General features: G+C 41.6%; 1 non-coding gene across 1 annotated transcript; it reads left to right on the top strand.

Moving 5' to 3' along the window:
* Nucleotides 1–9,434: 9,434 nt before the first annotated feature.
* On the top strand, nucleotides 9,435–9,507 carry trnav-uac (transfer RNA valine (anticodon UAC)). The gene has a single exon. It is a non-coding gene; the product is annotated as a tRNA-Val (tRNA).
* The last annotated feature ends 4,659 nt before the right edge of the window (nucleotides 9,508–14,166 follow it).

Here is a 14,166-nt window from a genome sequence, read left to right as displayed (position 1 = left end):
AGTCCCTATAGTTTTAGGAGTAGGTTTGTTACCTTTAATTGTCGGTGCAAGCTGTTTTTAGACCGGCAGATCAGAGCCGCGAGCTGCTCAGAGCTAAGCTATAGAGGTTAATGAAATTTCTTGGTTTCCCTCATCAAACTCATCCAATACACAATCCAACAACTCAAAAAAACGCTCTTGTGGACAAGTTGTGACCTGCACATTCACCACGCTATGAGATAATAACGGAACGTTGCGAGACAGAGTAGTTTTCGAGGTAAATTCATCCAAACCGCTGATGCGCGTTCCAGTTGTGGGTAGTTTTTCGGCAAGCAGTCTCTGCATTTGCTTAAAAAACAACTCTGTCTCGTAACGTTCCATTATTATCTCATAGTGTGGTGAATGTGCAGGTCACAACTTGTCCACGAGAGACTTTTGGAGTTGTTGGATTGATGAGTTTGATGAGGGAAACCAGGAAATCCGATTAGCCTCCGTAGCGTAGCTCTGAGCAGCTCGCGGCTCTGCTCCGCCGTTCTAAAAATAGCTTGCACCGACAATTAAAGGTAAAGAACCTACTCCTAAAACTATAGGGATTATGGCAATAGGGCAGTTTGCCAAAATGTTGAACTATCTTTTTAAGCTTGATGACACAGTCAGACAGAAATCTACCTGAGAACTAAGTTTACTAACTTGTGTAGTGTGTGGCCAAAAGGATGGAGAATGGGCGGTCAAATTCTTGTTTGAAATGTGTGCGGTATGAATGAGGCAGGAAGTCCAATCACAAGTGTGTATGTCATGCCCTGTTAAACACAGACGTGAATGGGAAGTCAATTTCAGTCTGACTGTGCCATAAGGGAACGCAACTGGAGATCAACACATATGTTTTCCTTACTGTCAATAATTTCTTACCAAAAAAACTCTTGTTGATATCCTTTGGGCACAACACATTGAATGCATTTACTACCTCATTTATAATATCTTCAAAGCCTTTATTTTTAATTTTTTTTTAATCTTTAAGCCTGTATTGTTTACATGTTGTGTTCTCCTCCACTGTTATTGGCATTCATGGTGCGGTGCAGGGACCTGACTATCAACAGGCTGCCTATTGAAATGAGGGAAGGAGACAGTAAAAACTCACCACCAAAGAAAAAGATTTGTGTGTCAGTCAGACAGTTGAGTTACTTTAACCGTTCTTCTCCTACACTGTAAAGTCCACATCACAGTGTCTACAAGTCTGAATCCAAAACAGCACTTTTTGTAACTATGCACACTGGCATCTGAAATTAGATATTACTGTAGGGAAAAACTGCAGTTTTTAGACGTGTGCACAGCACAACCACCAAAGTTCCTATTTAAAACTGCTGCATTCATGTCAAATACTGCATTTGTGAATAGAAGTACAGTTTTGGATCATTTTCACTACAGGAATTGATGATTGGTGAATCTCATTCATTGTGAGTTGAAAATGCAATACAAAGGAGTTCTTCAGTGGCCTTAAAACTCTGTGGTGGAAGTGGTAACTATTGCCCACACGTTGACATACTGCTATAAAGATATACTATGTTATTCTGTTGTTTTATTGAAAACTTTGATTTATATTGATTTCTGACAAAATACACTGTTTATCACATCTATGCAGTTTATTCCTGACTGTAATACTATATCATAATATGTGTCTTCCTATTTCATCCTCCCTATGTAACCACTGCACATGGTGCTGCACTCAGATTAGCCATCAGATGAACCTAAAGGTTAATTTATACTGTGGTCCCATGACTGTTGTCCACTGTGCACCAAAGTTAACATTGCAATAGCTGAATAAAGACAATTTATGAAAGTTCTCAGTATCTTCTCTTTGGAAATTCTTTTTTCCCCAGTGCACCAATAATGAAGTAATTGTTGTTATTCTTAATATACACCAATAGTATGGGGAATTAACATACGGTTAATATCTATTTTCTGAGCCATAAAATTCCACCTTCATGACATGATAAATTTAGTTTTATTAACACATCTGTGTCCTCAGGCCTGAGGTTAGGTCTTGTAGGGCTGCCCCTAAGCTAACTGCTAAAGTATGCTGCTGGTTTCACCACTGAATTATCACACTTTATGGCATTTGTTGCCCTATATGTCAGGGGAGGAAAGGGTTGTTATAGAAAAAGAAAAATCAAAGTTTTCCCTCCATTAATATTATCCCTTTAGCATGAGAAGGGATGTTTAAAGCAACTTCTTCAGTTGTGTTTTTTTGTTTGTTTGTTTTTTCACTTAGTTTGAATAGCCTCTACCATCAAAAAAAAAAAAAAAAAAAAGATTAGGGTTAAAACTTTTTTTTTTTACACCAGGGACCCCTAAACTTACACAAATTAGACCACTAACCCCCATTAGACAAAATCTTGAAACAAACACCAGAAATACACAAATATTTGTTCTGAGACTGAAGAATGCTACTTTTTTTAGTCAATGTACGTTCAAATTACTGCCAATGGTGTTAATCTTTGGAAAAACTTAAAGATATTTCTGGAAAAAATGTAATAATTCTCAAAAAAAATAAAATTGAGAAAAAGTTACGGACCCCTTTGAACCCACTCAAGGACCCCTAGGGGTCCCCGGACCCCACTTTGAGAACCACTGGATTAGGGTGAGAGAACTAATATACCAATTTGTTTACAAATGGTGGGGTCTTACTGTAAAATAGGTAGGATGAAGAAGTAAGTCATCTCTAAGTGAGTCATTTTCTGTTTCACCTCCAAGAGAGGTCAAAGGTCACAGTTCTCACACCTGGATGAGCTGGGATTCAGAGTGTTTGATCAAGGACACCGCTACAGGACTGACAATTACACTTGAGGGACACAATGTAACGGAAGTCACATAACCAACACCAAAAACCCTCAGTGATGGTAAATATTAATATACAGCTGTATCCCCCTCTAGTGGCCACCTGTGCTCACTACAGGAAGTTTGCGTGTCGCTGACTGTGGTCCTGAAATTCTCTTTGCCCAGTTCAAACTCCTGTACATTACAGTAACATGATAACCTTTCAGCTTTTGATGACACTGTCAAAGAGGTGATGATTTAATTTATGTTGGCATAAACGTGATCGCATACTGACCAGCATGTGTACAGTGGTGTGTTTCCAATATTATGCCCCCTATGTATGTCAATTAGAAGGATGAATACTTCATACTCACAATACACAGAAAAACCACCTGAACTCCACATGTGATTCACAATTTTGCACATCATGGGAATAATGTTATTTGCACATGGGAAACCTGTGGTTTTAGCCCAATTTTATGTGAAAATTGGGCCAAAAAACTGGGTCAAAACCACATGTTTCCCACATGTTTCCCATGTGCAAATAACATTTCCATGCGCAAAATCTTTCACATGTGAAAAATCACATGTGGAGGTTTTTCTGTAAGGGCCGGGTTCACCAGCTTTTAACAAACACTGAATTGGTCCATTGCAGACAGGGTCAACATCAGCTGAACATCCTAAACTTTGTAAAGGTAAAATTAAAGGTAAGGAGCTGGTATGATAACTTGTATTAGATTCGTCATACACACACTAAAGTGGCCGACAAGACTATTGTGATTATGAATCAGTTCAACTGTATTTCTCTAGTGCTCATGTGTCTGAATGACAGGGAATCTCTGCAGCCAGTTTCCTCTGGTGCAGAGCCTGAAACCAGTAAAGTGAAGGCTTGTTGTAGCAGCATATTACTGCCTGCACGGATGAGATGTTCAGCAATAGCCTACTGTAACGTTCCTAATATGAGGTGATCATGGCTCTTGATCCATTTGCAGTGTTGGTGCTGTAGATGGCAGTATAAATCAATATAATGTTTTGCCCTTTCAGTGATTTAATTTGTACAGCCACCAAATCACTTCTGAGATCATCAGAACCATTACCTATAAATACATCAGAGTAGCCCCATCACACGTCTGCTCTGTGCCAGAGAATACAGTTTCTACATGTACGGACTGTATTGAGAAGTTACAAGTGAAGTGAATATGAATGCAGGTGCATGTGAGCAGGGGAGGGGGGGGGGGGGCCTTGATAATATGTGAATGTGCACAAGTGTACTTAAAATATTGACTAGCCTCGCTGTCATGCTCAACGGAGCCAAAGAGCAAGAACGTTGCTGACCGTGTTGCCATGGCAACCTGTGCTGGAGCAGACACTTGTCAGCTTGTGTAAGTGTAATTATTGTGTGTGCGTGTGTGTGTTTGTTCACCCATGTGTGTGGCTATGTGTATTTGGAAGACAGCCAAGACAGGGGAGAGAGGAGGGATGGGTGGGGTGGTGGGGGGTAAATGTGTGTTAGGCCGCCGTACTCTGTGAGTGAGTGAGTGAGTGAGCGACAGTGACACTTTTTTTTTTTAGGATTGTGCGATACTACTTTAGCAGTTGGGGCAGTGTTTGAGTTAAAGGGATAGTTCACCCAAAATTCAAATTTCACTCATTATCTACTCACCCTCATGTCGACTAAGAGCTGTGAGAATTTTCAGAGTCCTCCGTGCCTTCTCTGAGTTACGGGGGGTCCGCGCATCAGTATTTGTCCATATCATGGTTGTCAATGGATACCAACTTTCTTCGTCCAAAAAGACACACCAAAAAACATCCAAATACCTCCATAGTGCTCGTCTGTAATGTCCCTCTTGTATTGAAGCCCCGACATGAGAAAGTGTTCGGCCGGACACAGGAAGAGCAGTGAACTGAGACACTGGGAGCTTCCGCTGTAAACAAGCTTAAAATATAGACTTATTTGATTTTTTTCGGAACAATTTCTCATGTTGGGGCTTCAATACAAGAGGGACATTACAGACGAGCACTATGGAGGTATTTGGATGTTTTTTGGTGTGTCTTTTTGGACGAAGAAAGTTGGTATCCATTGACAACCATGATATGGACAAATACTGCTGCGCGGACCCCCCCCCCCCCGTAACTCAGAGAAGGAACGGAGGACTCTGAAAATTCTCACAGCTCTTAGTCGACATGAGGGTGAGTAGATAATGAGTGAAATTTGAATTTTGGGTGAACTATCCCTTTAACACATCACCCCCCGACCCACACCCCCCTGTGGTGGAGTGGTGAGTGGGTGAGTGGAGAGCTGTGGCCGGCAGTGACGGAGGGCTAAGAGCTTCAGCCCTGTGGCCCACGCCAGGTGCTCTCCACTGGGAGGGACGGGCTCTAATGGCTGTCTGCATGCTTAGCACTGTGCACTGGGCAGGGGAAAGCACTTCAGTGTGTGTGTGTGTTTGTGTGTGTGTGTGTGATTGCATGTGGGTGTGTACTCTTGTTCTCCCTATTTCTCCCTCTCCCTGATGCTACTTTTGCACACTTCACTTACGAGGTGAAACACAAAGTAAATGTCAATAGTCTAGAGTGGCTTCCTCTCTTCTGCCATTATGCACACCTATCTATCTATCTATCTATCTATCTATCTATCTATCTATCTATCTATCTATCTATCTATCTATCTATCTATCTATCTATCTATCTATCTATCTATCTATCTATCTATCTATCTATCTATCTATCTATCTATCTATCTATCTATCTATCTATCTATCTATCTTCTCTTGTAGGTGTCAGCTGAAATGTGAGTTGTTCAAGGACACCTCCACACCTCCTCCTTCATGTTTTCACAGTTCTCACTTTTTTCCCCACCTGTATTTATCCTCCACTTTTCATATTTCCTGGGTCTCTACACCTCTTTTGTTCCTGCGTGTTTCCATTACTGTAAATCCATTTGCCGGGTATTACTGACCTGGCCTGATGGAGAAAAGTGCTCTGATAGAGGGGCATGTGAATCTGAGATGAAATTGTGAAAAAAAGAAAAAAGAGAAAAATCACTTTGCATCATTTTATATGAGACTAGGCTACATTCTGCAAAGACTGGAGCATTTTTATCTATGGAAAGAGAAATCTGTACTAAAGAGAGAATGAAGAAATTATCTCTACAGTTTATTCTTCACAAAAACTGAGTGAATTACTAACAAATTAAATTCATGGACTTTTCCTCATTTGGAATTCATGGTAAGGTCAATTAGGTCTATCTTCAAAAAGTAGAAAGTAGCGTGAACAATTGCCTTTTACCAAAATTTATTTCAAAATTGTGACTTTTGCACACATTTTTGATATAAAGGGCTAAAGTTTAGTGACTTACGTAATGAATCTAAGTCCAGTATTCAGTTTTTAACAACCACACATTACTGTATATCACAGCTCTCACACCATGTACTTACGGCATAAAGAGTAATTAAAGGGTATGATAAGCCATGGTATGTAGATCTATCTAGCTGTATGCTACATCATTGTTTTACCATAATACTGTATGTTGTACTTCCTGTATCACAATGGAGAGAATAGCTGTGCCTTTAAGGAAGGCCCTATTGTTTCCTATTACTAAGACATATCCATTACTGCTGCAGTGGTGGGTGAACCCTGCTGGAGCAAATTTTTAAAAAGTAGGCTATAGCCCCATTTCTCCACTTTGTTCCAAATGAAATAGAAAACATAAATGTGACATGAATAAATCCTGAAAGCATGTGTAGCTGTCTGTCTGACTTGAAAATCGATGCACCTTTTTTTACAATACTTTGCCTAGACTTCAAGACCTTGTACACGGTATGCAGTGTTTTTTGTTTGTTTGTTTTTTAAGTAGTTGCTTGTACTTTTTTCCTCCTTTTTTTTTGAAATCCAAAATTGCTGCTTTCTTCTCTGATGGAAAAATAAATCCAGCCAACATGCATAATTTCGTCAGGCTGAGAACACAGGCTCATATTGTTATCTTTTTTCCCCATAGTCTTGTTTTCTTCTTCCACAGCATCAATGGGCTACTTCATTCAGTGTTACTGATTATTTGTATCATTGTACTGTATGTAATTATTTTGTAGAGGTCTTAATACATCTCCACTGATACAGCACTAATGGTACATGTCCTTGCACCAGCAACATCAGTGGCACTGGTGCTTTCTGTGCAACGCGGGGGGGCTGCACGCTGCAAAGTGCTCCTCACATGTTGAACTGTCTGTGCACATCTACAAGGTGGAGTTGAACACACGGAGCAGCTGTGGTCCGTGGGAGAGATTTCTCTTAATCTTCAACAACACTTCCTGAAAGTCCTGAAGAACCAAGGGAGGTGCTGGGAGAGATACGAGGTAAAAATAGATGGGCTTTCTCTTGAGCAACACAAACATGCACATGCACACACGCACACACACCGTATGGGCACACAAACACACACGTACACATGGGGGACACCTGTGTGTTCCCTACCACCTGAGGCTCTTTGATTCCTGGTGTGCTTTAATCTGTGCTGTGCTCTCTGCTGCCTTTGAAGTGAAAATCCCTGTCACCTTCGCCTCTCTCGCCCTTATTCACTCTCTCTCTCTCTTTCTCAGCACACAAACACACACATAAACAAAACACAAATGGCCACTACTTGTTATCAGTGTCATAGTAAATGCAGACTCACAGCTCATCCGTGAGCCCGTCTCTCATTCATGTATGTAGTGTGCAGTTACTGTGCTGGCGGTGGGCTGGGTCTAAATTTACCCCAGCGGTTATTTTGGGGCCTTTGTAACATACATCATCGTCTGTCTGCTGGGATACATTTATATCCACAGGAATAGAAACTGCTTTTCAACTTTCAGCTGTTTCATGGATGGAAGAAAGAGAAAGATGTTTGGGTGAAGAAGACCAGTAGAGAAGAGGCCGGTAGGATACCAGTGAAGAAAATGTGTACTTTTATTTACATGTTTTAAAGGGATAGTTCACCAAAAATTCAAATTGCACTCGTTATCTACTCACCCTCATGTCGACTAAGGGCTGGGAGAAGTTTCAGAGTCCTCCGTGGCTTCTCTGAGTTACAGGGTGTCTCGGCATAGCAGTGCATGTCAATATAACGGTTGCAAATGGATACCAACTGTCTTCGTAACAAAAAGACACACCAAAAAACATCCAAATGGCCATCCATGGCCAGGCCATGCTTGTAAAAGAGATTTTTTATCTCAAGCAATTTGCCTGGTAAAATAAAGGTAAAATAAATAAAACAAATACCTCCATAGTGCTTGTATGTAATGTCCGTCTTGTACTGAAGCCCCGAAATGCGAAATTGTTCTAAAAAAAAAAATTAAATGGTCTTTTTTTCTGGTCTTTTTACTAAACTTAGCCAACTCCTTTCATCATCACCTAAGCCCAACCATTGCAAAAAAAACCAAAAACGCTATTAAAGGAATTGTCAGAAAGGTAGGATGTTTAAAAAAAGAAAAAAATACCGTCATTCCGACCATAGAGGGCAAGAAATGTCAGAATGATGGGACATTTGATAGAAAATCAAGTGTTGCCATTTAGACAATTAGAGGCCTATATGTCGGACTGGTGGGATGTCAGAATGGCGGTTGCCCCCCATGCATCACTGAGCATGCACCGTCCCTTTGCAGTGAGAGTCTCTGCCACCAGATTCACGAGTGATTTAGTGATTCCACACGGCAGTTCCACTGCTGGCCTGCACGCTCGCTGAAAGGTCAGGAAGTGATTCCGATCAGTTCGTTCACTCAAACAATTCATTCCTTTGAATGAAACGTTTGTGAATGACACAACACTTATGACTTCACTGACACTTTTTTGAAGTAACAGATTTGAGAGCTGCTGGTTGAGAACTGGCTCACTCTCTGGTTCAGTACTCCATCAATTCTACAGATGTTTATTATGTTTCTCACCTCTCCACTTTCCTCACACCCATCAGGCTTTGTCCCTTTTTAAAACTGCCTTCCTGTTCCCCCCTCATCCATACCATGTCTTGTTCTTGATCCCTCATCAGTCATCATGGTTCCATCTGCCTCCCTTCAACTCTGTCATCATCACACTCTCCCCCTGTCTTCCTCTTTCTATCTCCCTATCCCTCCCTTTCTTGGTCTGTGTTAGTGAAAAATGGGTGTGTCCTAGGGATTGGGAGCCAGCAACCAGCCCCCGTCCATGTCGCCATGGAAACTGGGTCAGCTTCACAGTGCCATAGCAGTGAAAAATATGCGTTCTCTTGCCACAGGTATGAGTCTATCTATGCGTGCAATGTGTGTTTGAATCAGTAAAATGTGTGTGCAGTTTGCACACACATGGGTTTTGGAAATAGACAGGTCACAGAGATCTTTATCTCTGTGTCTGAGACAGTAGCCTATGTGTGTGTTGGTTGGCTAATTGTGAAAAGTAGGTTCCTATAACCCCTAATGTCATCACTTCTGAGGATATTAAACTCTTTAATGGATTTGGGGAAGTGAATCAAGATTACGTTTGCCAAACACAGAGTTTAGATAATTCATTTACTCATTGGCCATACCGGTGCTGGAGCCATTTCCAGCAGACATTGGGTAAAAGGCATTGGACCCCCTGGACTGGTCTCCGTTCTCTCACAGGACTGACGTGGAAAGGAAAACAACTGGCACAGTGCAGTTTCTGTGGTGTAGTGGTTATCATGTTCGCCTTACATACGAAAGGTCCTCAGTTCGAAACTGGGCGGAAACAAGTTTCTCCTTCTGTGGATTTTCAAAACAATGTGAAGCCAGGAACTCAGTGTGTACAGTCACCTTGATGTGTTAGTTTACAAAAAGCATCACTGGCTGGATGAGGACAACTTCAAATCTGTAGATGTCAGTGAGTGTGGACTGGCAGATGTGAAAGCTCTCAAATTGCAACAAGTTTGACAATTAAACCCTTTAGTCAGTGGTACTTTTGAAAGGGATAGTTACATTTTGGCAAATTGGCCCATTGCCATAATCCCTCATGGAATTTCTTGGTTTCCCTCATCAAACTCATCAAATACACAATTCAACAACTCCAAAATGCTCTCGTGGACAAGTTGTGACCTGCACACACCATGCTATGAAATAATAATGTAATGTTATGTTACAGAGTTGTTTAGAGGCAAATGCAGAGACAGCTTGCTGAAAAACTGCCCCCGACAGGGACGCGCATCAGTGGTTTTGCATGAATTTGACTCGAAAACAACTCTGTCTCGTAACGTTCCATTATTATCTCATAGTGTGGTGAATGTGCAGGTCACAACTTGTCCACGAGAGCGTTTTGGAGTTGTTGTGTATTTGATGAGTTTGATGAGGGAAACCAAGAAATTCCTTGAGCCCCTGTAGCTCTGAGCAGCTTGTGACTCTGCTCCGCCATTCTAAAAACAGCTTGCACCGACAATTAAAGGTAACGAACCTACTTCTAAAACTAGGGATTATGGCAATGGGGCAATTTGCCAAACATGTTGAACTATAACTTTAAAATTCAGGTTAGCTACTTGAGTTGAAACCCAGAACTTGCCCTTCAAAGTGGAGACTGAGAAGTGGTAAAATTTGAACACAGACCAGCACAAGTGGTGAGGCCCCTTAGGCCAACCACTAGGGATTGAGCAATGAAGACAACTCCAAATCTGTTGATGTTGGACACAGTGAGTGTGGACTTGTGCAGATGTGAAAGCTCTCACAACGCAACAAGTGTGACTATTAAACGCTTCGTCAGAGGGTAGTTTCCATAATGTAGTGGTTATCACATTCGCAAAAGGATCTGCTTCAAAACCAATCGGGAAGAAGGCTCTACTTGCACATATTTATAAAGAAGCCAAAACCAGGCAGTCCCTGTCAGTCTTGACCTCTACATCTCCACTTGACAGGCTGCATAGAGATACTCTCAAAATTGGTCAATGTCGGCTACAGAGAGACGGGGAGGATGGCAAGCACTCACATCTTAAGTTTAACAATGTATCACTTTAGTCGCTGCTCCCTCCATTTCTGCTCTTTTATGTGACTGATTTTTTACTTTTGTTCATAGACTGTGGATTCCTTGCTACCCTTGTATGGATTGATTTATCTGCTTCATCCCCCGCCACCCTGCCCCCACACATTCCTCATTATCACAGCTAATTAAGACTGTGTCAGACCACCTCTTCTCCTCTTCCCCCTCTTTTTTTTATTATCCCCTTTTTCTTCCTCTATCTCGATGTGAAACCACTGGAATGAATTCTAGGTGATCGACCACGAGGTGATCGTCATGGTTGCCTTAGCCCTCACCCCTCCCCTCCTCTCCCCTGCCCTCCCAGCTCTTCCCCTCACTTCATCTCCCCCTTGTCTGTCCCTTTTTTTGTCCCCACATGATTAAGTGGTTCAGTGCCCAAGGTGGTACATCCATTGCTCTGCTTAAAGACAGGGTCATTAACACCAGTAGACTCCATCTACAGAGAGGTGAGTCGTTAGTGGCAAGAAAGAAAAGTTCAAACCGTAATATGCGTGACCATTGAAAGAGGCCTAACGTAATATTGTATTTTTAAGGCTGTGCTGCTTATGTAATATTCTGGCTCTTATGTGACACATTTTAAAGAAACACTTCAAGGAGGTGTTGTAGTTGAAACACGACAGGGGGTTCTCGCACAAAAATGAAACACGTATTCACCTGGTAAAGTGTGAAGATGCCATAAGTAAACAAATGTAAGCAACTAGAACAAAACTGACCAGTGTTGCTCATTTAGATTTGTCCAGTAACATTACCACTCAAGAGGATGACGATGAAAACAATGCTAGACATGTGTTTCTAGAGACCCAGTAATATTCACTTTTCACAATAAGAGTAGACAAGGCAAGGCAGTTTTATTTGTATAGCCCATTTTTACAAACAGTTTGTCTCAAAGGGTTTTGCATCACAACAACATCCTCTGCCCTTAGACCACAGCATTTTGCTGCAGAGGCTAGACCATGAAATTGGGATTAGTATCAGGTATACTCACAGTCACAACAGCAGGGTTCTCAGCATTTCCTATTAAACAGGAAACATACAACAAAAATAATTCAATTTAATATCTTAATGGCCTATCTGCAATGCATCATTATCCCTTTGTAAAACACCTTGAATTGCTTTATGTCTGAATAGTGCTATATAAATAAACTTGCGTTGCCTGTTATAATCTTTATACAGTTTCATTTATTTAGATTGCAGATTTACTGGCCTAAAGTTATTTTTATCCATCATTTTTGATATTACACCGCTTGTTCCCGCCTGCTTTCCTCTCTGTGGCTCAGATGCTCTACTGCTAACAGGGCAGCTGGTTCCAACAGCAAGGATGGCACTGATCCCAAAGGCCTGGGCTGTTCTGGCCTGAGCCGTGAACACTCAAGTCCACCAGTGATATTATAGCAAGCAGGAAGGGATTAACTGACCTCACTTGTGATTCTCATGTCTGGGTCACACCCCACCTGTTTGTGTGTCCACACACTCAGCTTATCTCCTGCAATGCTGTTACTGCCCGCCAGATCGCTACACTTTGTTTTGCCCATCTACATAGAACACCTGATTAATTAAAGCAACATGTAGTTTCCGAACAGCCTAAATATTGGACAGGTGTTGTAGAATTTTCCAACTCTCCACCAGAATCTCACTCCGCTAGAGTTACGGGGGAGTCGGATTTTGTTCCAATCCGCCCAGGAAAGTTGCAGACTGCAATTGCAGCATGTGCAACCCTGCTCAGGCTCCTATCAACTGTTTTTCTACCACTTGAATGAGTTTAGAAACATTATTTGAAGGCCAAAAAACTTCATAATGTTGCTTTAATTATTCAAAAAGTAAAGAGTTGTAACCCGAAAGCAGAGAAAGAGAGAAGAATGGTGAGATCTTTTAATGTGAGTTTTTATGTTGGTGTCTGTATGTTTATATTTAACTGAGGCCAAACTGATGACAATTTTCTGTCCTTGTGACAGACAATAAAGTTTTTTGAATTGAATTGAATTGAATTGAATTGAATTGAATTGAAGACACAAAAAGAAGAAACCCCCCTTTAGGGTGTTTATGCTTGCTCAGAGTTGGCATTTACATCTCTAATAAGTCTGGATGTCGTGTTGAGTTTGAGCTCTGGACCCAAATGCAGACGACCAGACGTGGGTGTGAAAATAGAAAAAACAAGAGTACTCGCAACTCTGCAGGACTCAGCGTATCAATTTATTGTAGTGACGTATGTTTCGAGCAGTGAAGGTGTGCTCTTCATCAGACAGTAGGATAGCTACTGGGTGTGTGAGTCAAACAACCAGTTTATTGCGGTAGAGGGCAAAATAGAGGTAAGACGGAGTGGCAGGAGGCAGGCGGGCCTAGGGGACGTGGATGATCCAGGTGAAGCAGGATCCTGGAGGCAGAATAGGAAACACAGGTAAGAATGTACACTCAAAATCACTGGTAAAGTTCCAATAGCACAGGCCGATCTCCAGGCCCCGCTGAGCACACAGTGGGACAATCAGCCTCCACCTGAGGAGCAGGAGCGGAACGCATGGAGTCACCTTTGACTCGCCGCAACAGACGATTTTTGATTAAGGGCTGAAGTTGCGGATGCAGCTTTATAAATTGGATCAACATTGGTGAGATGTAGTATGTGTGCTGTCTGGGTAGTGTGCTTTATTAGATGTTCTTCCCCTTGGTACAGGTTTTTCAAATGTAACCTTTTTCAGAACATAGTCTTTCACATTGCTTAGTAATTGAGACCGGTTTCATGCCATACCACATGGATTACGACTGTAATCAAGGGTGCATTAGAGACTTTGTACTGAAATGGAGAAGATAACTGTTAAAGCAGGTTTAACAGATTTTGAGACAGTCCAACTCTATCTACAACATCAGAGAAAATGGCAGATGTAGACCTGCGATGGAGAGGACATAAGAGTCATAAGACATTTCTTCTAATCTTATTACATCATAACAGAGGAGGACAAGCAAAAAGGAGAGAGGGCGGATGAGAGAAAAAAAAGGGTAATTAAAAGGAGAGATGAGAGGAATCTCAGTCTTTTCTGAAAGGTCACTGGAGTCCAGTTCAGACACTGTGTCAGGTTTGAATCCTTAAAAGCTGATGGCAAAAGTTGTAGTACGCTACGCTACAGGCCTCCTGTGTAGTGTAGACTGAGGCAGGTGGATCGATCAACAAAACAGAAACACACACACACATTGTGTTTAATCATCAGTGCAGGCAATTAGCTACAAGGACACATTCCTGTCTCCTAGACACTCAGTCACCATCTCTCTCTCTCTCAGAATGTATCACCCCTGACAGCCAGTAATTAAAGACTCTGGACCAAATATGGACAGACTACAAGAAACAGATGTGTAGCAAAACAGTTTGCTATCTGCTTAAAATGTTGTCGTTCCCACTCTCGT

The sequence above is a fragment of the Trachurus japonicus genome, chromosome 11 (assembly GCF_045865225.1).
Source record: "Trachurus japonicus isolate A0001 chromosome 11, Traja_1.0".
NCBI classification, from domain to species: domain Eukaryota; kingdom Metazoa; phylum Chordata; class Actinopteri; order Carangiformes; family Carangidae; genus Trachurus; species Trachurus japonicus.
The sequence above is the reverse complement of the archived record's forward strand: the minus strand, read 5'-3'. Positions and strand labels throughout refer to the sequence as shown.